This window comes from Metopolophium dirhodum, chromosome 6 (genome assembly GCF_019925205.1).
Source record: "Metopolophium dirhodum isolate CAU chromosome 6, ASM1992520v1, whole genome shotgun sequence".
NCBI classification, from domain to species: Eukaryota; Metazoa; Arthropoda; class Insecta; order Hemiptera; family Aphididae; genus Metopolophium; species Metopolophium dirhodum.
The window spans coordinates 9458755-9467417 of NC_083565.1; positions in this window are offsets into that span (position 1 = coordinate 9458755).

Here is an 8663-nt window from a genome sequence, read left to right on the forward strand (position 1 = left end):
GTTTCATAAAATGTATGTATTTTTATATAATATATAGAGCTAGTCAAGAAATAGTTACCACTGATAAAATATTATTTTGTACTTACATCTGGTAAAAGATAAAAATCCTACGCATGCCTAATAATTATGTGCATATTTTGAGTTACAACGAGGTGTTTATTTGAACATACATTTAAACGGACTCTCTTCTGCAGTAGTGTGGACGCTTGCGACTGAGATCACTTTAGAAAACAGGGGGAAAGTGTTTCTTCGAAAATGTAGCGAAATAAGTTTGTCTGATTCATTACACGTATTCTCGGATTTGAGCATTTCTCGGGTTTTGTCTGTCGGCGTACGACTGTATACACACGCATCAGTCTGTAGAACAAACGTCTCCTTTGCAAGAGGCCAGTTGCGCATATCATATAAGTATAAAGTGCACACTCAAAACGAGATGACGGATGTTTCAAATTGTAGACATTTTGAGTATATACTTCAAACCGTCTTTTAATTATAAACGCGTCGAGTCCATATTATTTATATACCCACCTACTGTACTGTACTGTCAGCGACTATGTAATATTATATAAGTATAAGTAACGTCTGCTGTATGATAAAGGTAAACTGTACAGCATACTAAATTTATGCCATATATTTTATATCTACCTGCAAATATTCAATTATTATTATGGAAATTACGGAAAATCAAACAAACCTTTGTTCATACATTGTTTTATAAATTATGAAAACAATTTGGATAGGATTTAGTCTCTGTACAGACAACGTGCGAGGTACTCATTGAAAATTATAATAAAAATATTTATATTTTATAAATCTAAGAATAATATCAATTACTTTATAATTGCAAATTTCTTCATAACTAGGTACCTATTACGCCATAATTATTCGGAAAGTATTTTAAATTTTGCGTGTGACGAATGAATGAATCTGATTTTTCAATATCGTTACAGGTACTTTAGTTATTACTCATTAAAGTGATACTGATATATAATAGGTACATATATATATATTATGTAGTCAATATTATGTATACTTTTCATCTTATAGACATTTCAAAAATATTGAAATTGATTGCCTTATACCTTACACCATATAAGTTCTTGATCTATTTTAATTTGTTACATTTGTTAGTATTTATTTATTAATTATTGGAATATCACTTTAAATATAATTTCTGATGCGTCTGATCAGTCTATAATGCTACTTGAAAATGTGACAGAAAATAATATATATAACCATTATACTATTATAGTACCTATATTAGTATAGTCATTCATAATATTCAGACATGAAAACAATGTTTAAGTGAGAACAAAACACCGTAGAATGTATAGAACACGTCTTGCACTATATTATATAATATAATATAATATATAATAATATGTATTTAGATTTTTTGCATTTTTTGCATAATTATACGTTTTGTAATCAATAGTGATGAAAAAGTCAACGAATATTAATTAAAAATGAAAAATGGATAATTATACAATACCGTCAGGTAAACATTTCAGTTTGTTTGCTTTTAATGATGACTACATTGCATGTACAAAAAACATAGTACCTACATCCAAAATTATATACCACTTTATAATTATAATTATTATTATTACTATTATTATTCATGGTAGGTACTATGTAATTATTATGTTAAGATATGAGTTTATATTTTTAGAAATATATTTGAAGCGTTTTGTTTGTGCTATTGGTTTGGTGACATATTTATCACTTCACAATATTATGTAACCACACGAAGAAGAATTCCTAATATGACCTCAAATAAATGTATTTTAGGGGGACGGAGTGGCCGGGTGGACTAAGGCGTCGGTTGCGACGCGCACCGACACCGGTTCAATACCTCGGCCGCGGGCGGCATTTTTCTTCAGGCAAGTCACGGTGTCCGGAGAGAAGTCCAGGCATGGCAGATACCTACGGGTGCCCACTATAAAGTCTGCCAAACTGTGTAAACGTGTTTGAACCTACAGTACCCTCCCACACAGTTAAAAACTCACCCAATGGCCTAAGTTGCCGTGGGTTAATTAATAAAAAAAAAAAATGTATTTTATATTTTTCTATATTTTTCTATATTATACATACGTACCATATTCACTTTTGTTTTTTAAATAAACTATTAAACATAATTAATGTTGAGAAACGTTTGAACACCAACTATATTTTATATTTTATAATTATATATTAATTGTCATTTGTTATATTATCATTAACTTATGTAATTTTATTAAAAATATTTATATAGTAATAATTTATATAAATATATTATAATAAATTAACAGTAGGTAGATGCCTATCTACTTGACTAATGACTGCAAATGTTTAAAATAGGTTACTTATACAGAAAAATAATGTATTGTATACAAAATCTCTTCGAATCTCTATTTTATATTGTTGTAACTATTTATTCTATTTTTTTTTTATAGTTTTATCATTTTCTGTTGCAGGAATTAGTGAATACATCTAAGTCTGTATACCCTAACCCAACTTTTAGTAAAATACGTTAATACGATGAAACAATAATAAATCACAATATTATATTATTATCATTTATACATAAATTATATGCACGGAAACAAATTATTGTTATACATATTATACTAACCCCCAACGTCAGTCCTTATAGTTTATACCTACTTACGCCATAAATTTACTTTCATTTGATGTTAGATTTATAACTACGTTTGATACAGCCTATATATTTTATTCTAAACGTTAATAGAATATTATAATATAAACAGGACGATTCACCAAGTGTTCTCACCCCCTTTTTATTTTTCTTCAATAATGCAGTTATTCAAAATTTTGATTTTTAAATTTAGGTAGGTACCTACTTAAAGACCATATTATAAAAATTCTTGACATTTATTTATACTACCTACCTACTTATGGAGTATACTGTGTAGCTACAAACTTTTGTTTATCAAATTAAAACTCTCCCCCCTAAATGAATTAGCGAAAAAATTATTTGACAATTTTGGCGTATCACAATCAAAATTGGAACGAAGAACTTTTGAGTTATTTAACTTTGTGTAGGTACTATAAGTGATCAGGTCTATGATAGATAATGGGTTCAGAAAATAAATGGGCTGTTTGACAATTTTAGGAATTATTAATCCATTAAAATTTATAATTTTAGATTCTGAGTGGAGCGATGAATGTATTGATTTTACAATAATAAGTGTTTTTTCATTTTTTATTTGTTGACTTTTTTTTTGTGTCTGTGTACACGATAAGCAGTCGAAATAATGCTTTGATGTTCAACTTCAGAATTTAATTCGATGGGAAAGTGAATCTAGTTGGTGCATTGGGGAGGTCAAAATAGGGAGACCATATTCCCATCAGTGTTCAAAAGCGCCGAGAAAAAAAAAATTAAGGAAACCCGGGATCCCAGTCAGAAACCACTCAGAATCGTTTTCCCAATAATTACTAGCTTTGTTTTTATCAACGATTTAGACTACCCTAATCAAAGAGTATTTTAAACACATGTACTTACGTAACCAGTGTAAATTGTAACTTGTAAGTACTATAATATACATGTAATATTGAATAAATTATGACCATTTAAATAATTGAACCCAGAAGTTAAAAAAAAAATATTTGAGGATCATAAACAATAATATTCAAACAATATATATAAATAAATATTATGATACTCTGAACGTAGGCATGTACACTAATCATTATTATTAAACAAATAAATAAAAAATAATAAATGTATAAAAAAAATACAATAATAATAAATAACAAAAGTATAAACGATATACATATAATATGATCAAATATAAATAATTTGATTAAACAATGATACAATTTCAATAATTACCATGTATGAACTAAAACAATTACATTAATAACTTTTTAACTATAGGTATACAATGAGGTTTTTATATCCAGTGGATTGCAATTTGCAAAAAAAATAAATAAATCAAGATAAGTATTGTTACCGATGGTCATTAAAGTATTAACTGGAGAAGTTTGTAAATATATTTTTTTTTTACATTATTTATTAAAAATACTTTTTCCTAGGGTTTTAGTTGTTAATTTTGAAATTTATTTTTTCCAAGATTTAAAGACAATCCAGATTATTGTTTAATAATTGATATGAAGACATCAAGTTTTAAACAATTTCCTCGATTTTTTAATGTGGATGTATTAAAAATAAACCGAAACTCTTTAAATAGTATGAGATGATACATTTAATTTGAATGAAATATAAACCTAAAAAATGAACTTTGAATGGATCCTAATGATTAATAATTGTGAATGAGTTGGAGGCCTTACTATTGAGAAATAAACATTTTTTCAACGCATATTGATTTCTAAAATCAGAACAGCTTCGGTTTTAAAAATACTAATTCTTAACTAATCAATGTGAAAATTAAAGTTAAATTTATCATCAAAGTAAATTCTTAAGTCATCTAAATTATATGATTATAAAATTATTTAATTATATAATCATCTCTTATGGCTGATTCAAAATGAACAAAAAGTATGGTATTTATTTCTTAAATGCTTAAATTGTATTTCTATATTAAAATAATTAACTGCTTTTGAAAAGAAATACAATTATTTCTCGAATAAAAAAAAATAACCAGTTCAAAATATGATAGCTTGATTAGGATTTTTTGAATAAAAAAGCATTTCACAAATATTAAGTTCCAAAAATTAACACCTGCGTCAAATGTTTAATTCATAAAGTTTCTAAATGAAACTTTTAACTCGAACGGAAAACAAAACAAACTAACATTTCGTAAAATATTTACTATGTACCTACGCATAATGGGCATATAATAATTACTAATTGTAAAACAAAAACGTTATAACGATACGGACTTATATTAAAATACCATATATAATACCTATTACCTACAACATGCAGTGTACTTCTTAAAAAGGTTATGTATGCTGTAATATTTCTCACTTCTCGTCTAATGTTTTGTGTGGGCCACAGTGTAAAGAAGATAATATCTATCTTGGATTTTTGTGTGGACTTAGTGTACCTATTTAATAAAAAAAAATCTACTGAGTCATAGGCTTTACACACTTTAAGGTTAAAATAATTTACGTTTACCCGTTTATAATAGCCTACTCGTATAAAAGAGGGGCTGTAAACTTGTAAATATTTTAATTATATTTATTGACAGAATTCGCCATTATACTTGTAGGTACTCTACTATGAGCGTAATAATTAAATTTTGATATTGTTATTATAGAGGGTATAGGTATTCTTCAGTTATATAGTGCTATACTTGTCAACTGTAAAGTGATAAATTTAATAAGACGCGTATATACAGTCAGTAGTCGCAATGTGAAGTGTAATCAAATTATTAATGTAATATAATAAGTTTATATTATATAGTGAAATTTCCGTGAAATTTCAATATTTAAATAAGCGTTGTATTTATTTTTTATTTCTAGACCATATGAATACAAAATAGTTTGAACAATGTCGGTATACTCATACGGAATACAAATGTAAAGGAGTATATAGCATAGGCTGTATATAGCTGTATACAAACTACAAATGTTACATTTTTACAAAGTTTACCCTAAGGTGAGCGAAAATAATGTTAACTTATTTATGAAGAACATAATATTATATAATATTATAATTTTAGATTTATCATCTTTATTTGGTAACTACCCTGCGCAGTATACCCGCTTTTTTACTTATGTGTATTATATATTTATATGACACTATCACAGCGAAAATTGATATTAAAACCATTTTACAAACAATATAATAATAGGCTATAACATTAAATGGTCTTTTTGCACAGCCAATGAATTATGTTTTTTTCCGTCATTTGACATTGTCACTACCTATACCTACGCACATCGCGCTTTTATGCATATATCATATATTTATATAGGCAAAAACCTCATCATGTAATAGGTAACGTTAGCCGTGATTTATTAAAAAATTCATTTTTAGCATAAATGTCTTGGTTTACTGTTTGATGACACCGCAATACTTCAGGTTTCATACAAAATATGTAGAACAACACGGATGTGTGTTTGACACCTACGTAAAGAGAACAAAGTGTGCCTACATTTATTTAAAAAAAACAACGTGTACAACAACACGGATTTGTGCGTGCGGTACCTACCTATATGCAAAGAGAACAAAGTGTAAAAAAAAAAATGTGCGTAACGGGTAGGTATAATGTTTCCATCAGACGAACGCGCGTTATCTGCTACGTGTAATAAAGTTCGACGTCGTCGGAAGCGATTTGTTTGTTTGTTTATTTTTTTTACTCGCATCGTTATTTATGTCGTCGATTTGAATGAGCATAAACTTTAACACTCTAAAAAAAAAAAACACTACACGGCTTTCTGTCTAAATCTCCACGAGACAACGCGACAGTTCGGGAACAAAAATAATGCGAGCGAAATTCGCTGCGGTGAAAAATACAACAAAACATATTTTGTGGCAGGACTTAAACCCGTGTCAGATATATGACAAGGCGTCGCTCGTGCTTAGCATACATATTATAATTATAAATATGTTATAATAATATACAGTGTATATATATCATACATACAGTGTGTTCCCGCTGAGATGTACCACGAAATATATCAGCTGGACGACTTTGAATGAAAATATGAGGTTTTCGGTTAGGTGCCGGAGTACACATTTTGAGAAAATAAAATTTTTTTTCCCTTTCGACACGTGCATGCCGAATATAGTATAATTTTTTTTAAACAGTAACACCAATTTTTCTTCATATTCATATAGATTATTTTTTTCCTAACAATTTTGTTCAACATTTTTTCTAATGAATATCCCAAAATTGACAAAATTAAACAAAGTTGAAATTTACAAATTATCTATTATCTGTAGTAATTCGTTTTTAACTCTTCTTTGATTTCATATGAATTCCCTCTAATTTTAGGTACTCTTCATTCTTAAGATTTGAGATAAAAAATTATCTAAGGTACCCACTTACATGAAAATTATAAAAATCAACATATTACAAAGTTGTTTATTTAGATTTTGTTTTTTAATTGACAATACCTATACCCAGTGTTTAATATATTTTATGTAAGTGCGTTTTCTCTGTTTACAAATACCTAGTTACTCAACAAGATCGGGAATATACGCAATATCGATTATATATGATAAACATGGTTAAAATTTCGTTTTAAAAGATAAATTCTACATTTCAACTTCCTTGAATTTTGTAAATTTTGTTATAAAAACATTTTTTTGAAGAAATTGTTTAAAAAAAAATAGTTTATCTAAATGTAAGGAATAAAATTGTCATTGCTATTTAGTTTTTAGTAAGTAAGTTACCAAAATAGTTAAAATTTGACCTTACCTTTATAAGGATACACCCTTCTCAAAATCTCCATTTCAATCTCCATTTTCATTCATACAGTTGAAATATTTAGTGGTACATCTTAGCATGAGCACACTGTTTTTGTGTATATGTGAGTATTTTAGATCATTAAATACGTAGGTATTTCCATAATGGTTTTTGGGGTCAAATAACATAGGTATATGCTATTGACCCAGAGACAAACTTATACATTATTGCTATAAAATATTATATACTTACTTAATTTAATGTTTCAAACTATTAAAATTATTTGATGTTAAAACGTGTTAAAAAATTGATAAATTAAATAAATAAAGTAATTTCAATATTCTAATATCAATAAAAAAAATTGGTACTAAATTATAATTCATGTTGGTTCATGTTGGAGGCGATCGGTTCATATAAAATAGTGCAGAAAAATTCGTTTAAAATTCTGTCGTATAGATCTTAATTAAGATTGGCGTTTAATTTTTGGTCATACATTTGATGATGGTTAATTTTAAGGTGTGTAGCGGAATCAGAGCTTTTGAGGCACACTGTCCAATATGTTAGGTATAGAAGGGTGTGACTAGATGTCAAAATGTCACTATAGCAAACGTATCGCAACTGCAGTGACGTAACGTATGGTCATAAACCCATAACGGTCGTTGGAGGGAATGGAGATCCCGAGGTTCTACCTCCTCAATACCTCAATAATATATTAAATAAAATATATTTTATGCACACATACACACACACACACACACACACAATTTCATATTTTTTTTTTTGTATAGGCAGGTATAGGTATTATATACTATTATGTTTATTATACAAATATGTGAAGATTTTAAACTTTAAACGTTATGCGAAAATCTTGGATTGAAATATGAAAAATAATAATATTGTTAGGTACCTATACTTACTCATTAAACGAATTTATCTACGGATCATTTTTCATCAATAAGCTGTCGATTTTTAAAAATAGTGTTTCTCTCGGTTGGTTTTAATTAATATTTTCCTATTCCGAATAATAATAATAAAAATAATCTCTCATCAACGTGGTATAATATCGTTTAATAATTCTCCAAGCGTGCATACCACAGTCTGTGTAATATATCATGCGTAAATGCATAAAGCATAATATTATATAGGTATGTTCTTCTGTAAATCACACGCGCGCATGGTACGAACACATATTTCTCGCTACCTTTCGGATGCGAATGGACTTTGAACAATGCGTATATACGCAATAGTACTATTAAACGCAGTGAAATATTACCCTTAGCATTATATACAGGGGGATCCATTTGATTGGCTAAACAGATTCTACAAGTCAATTTTTGCACT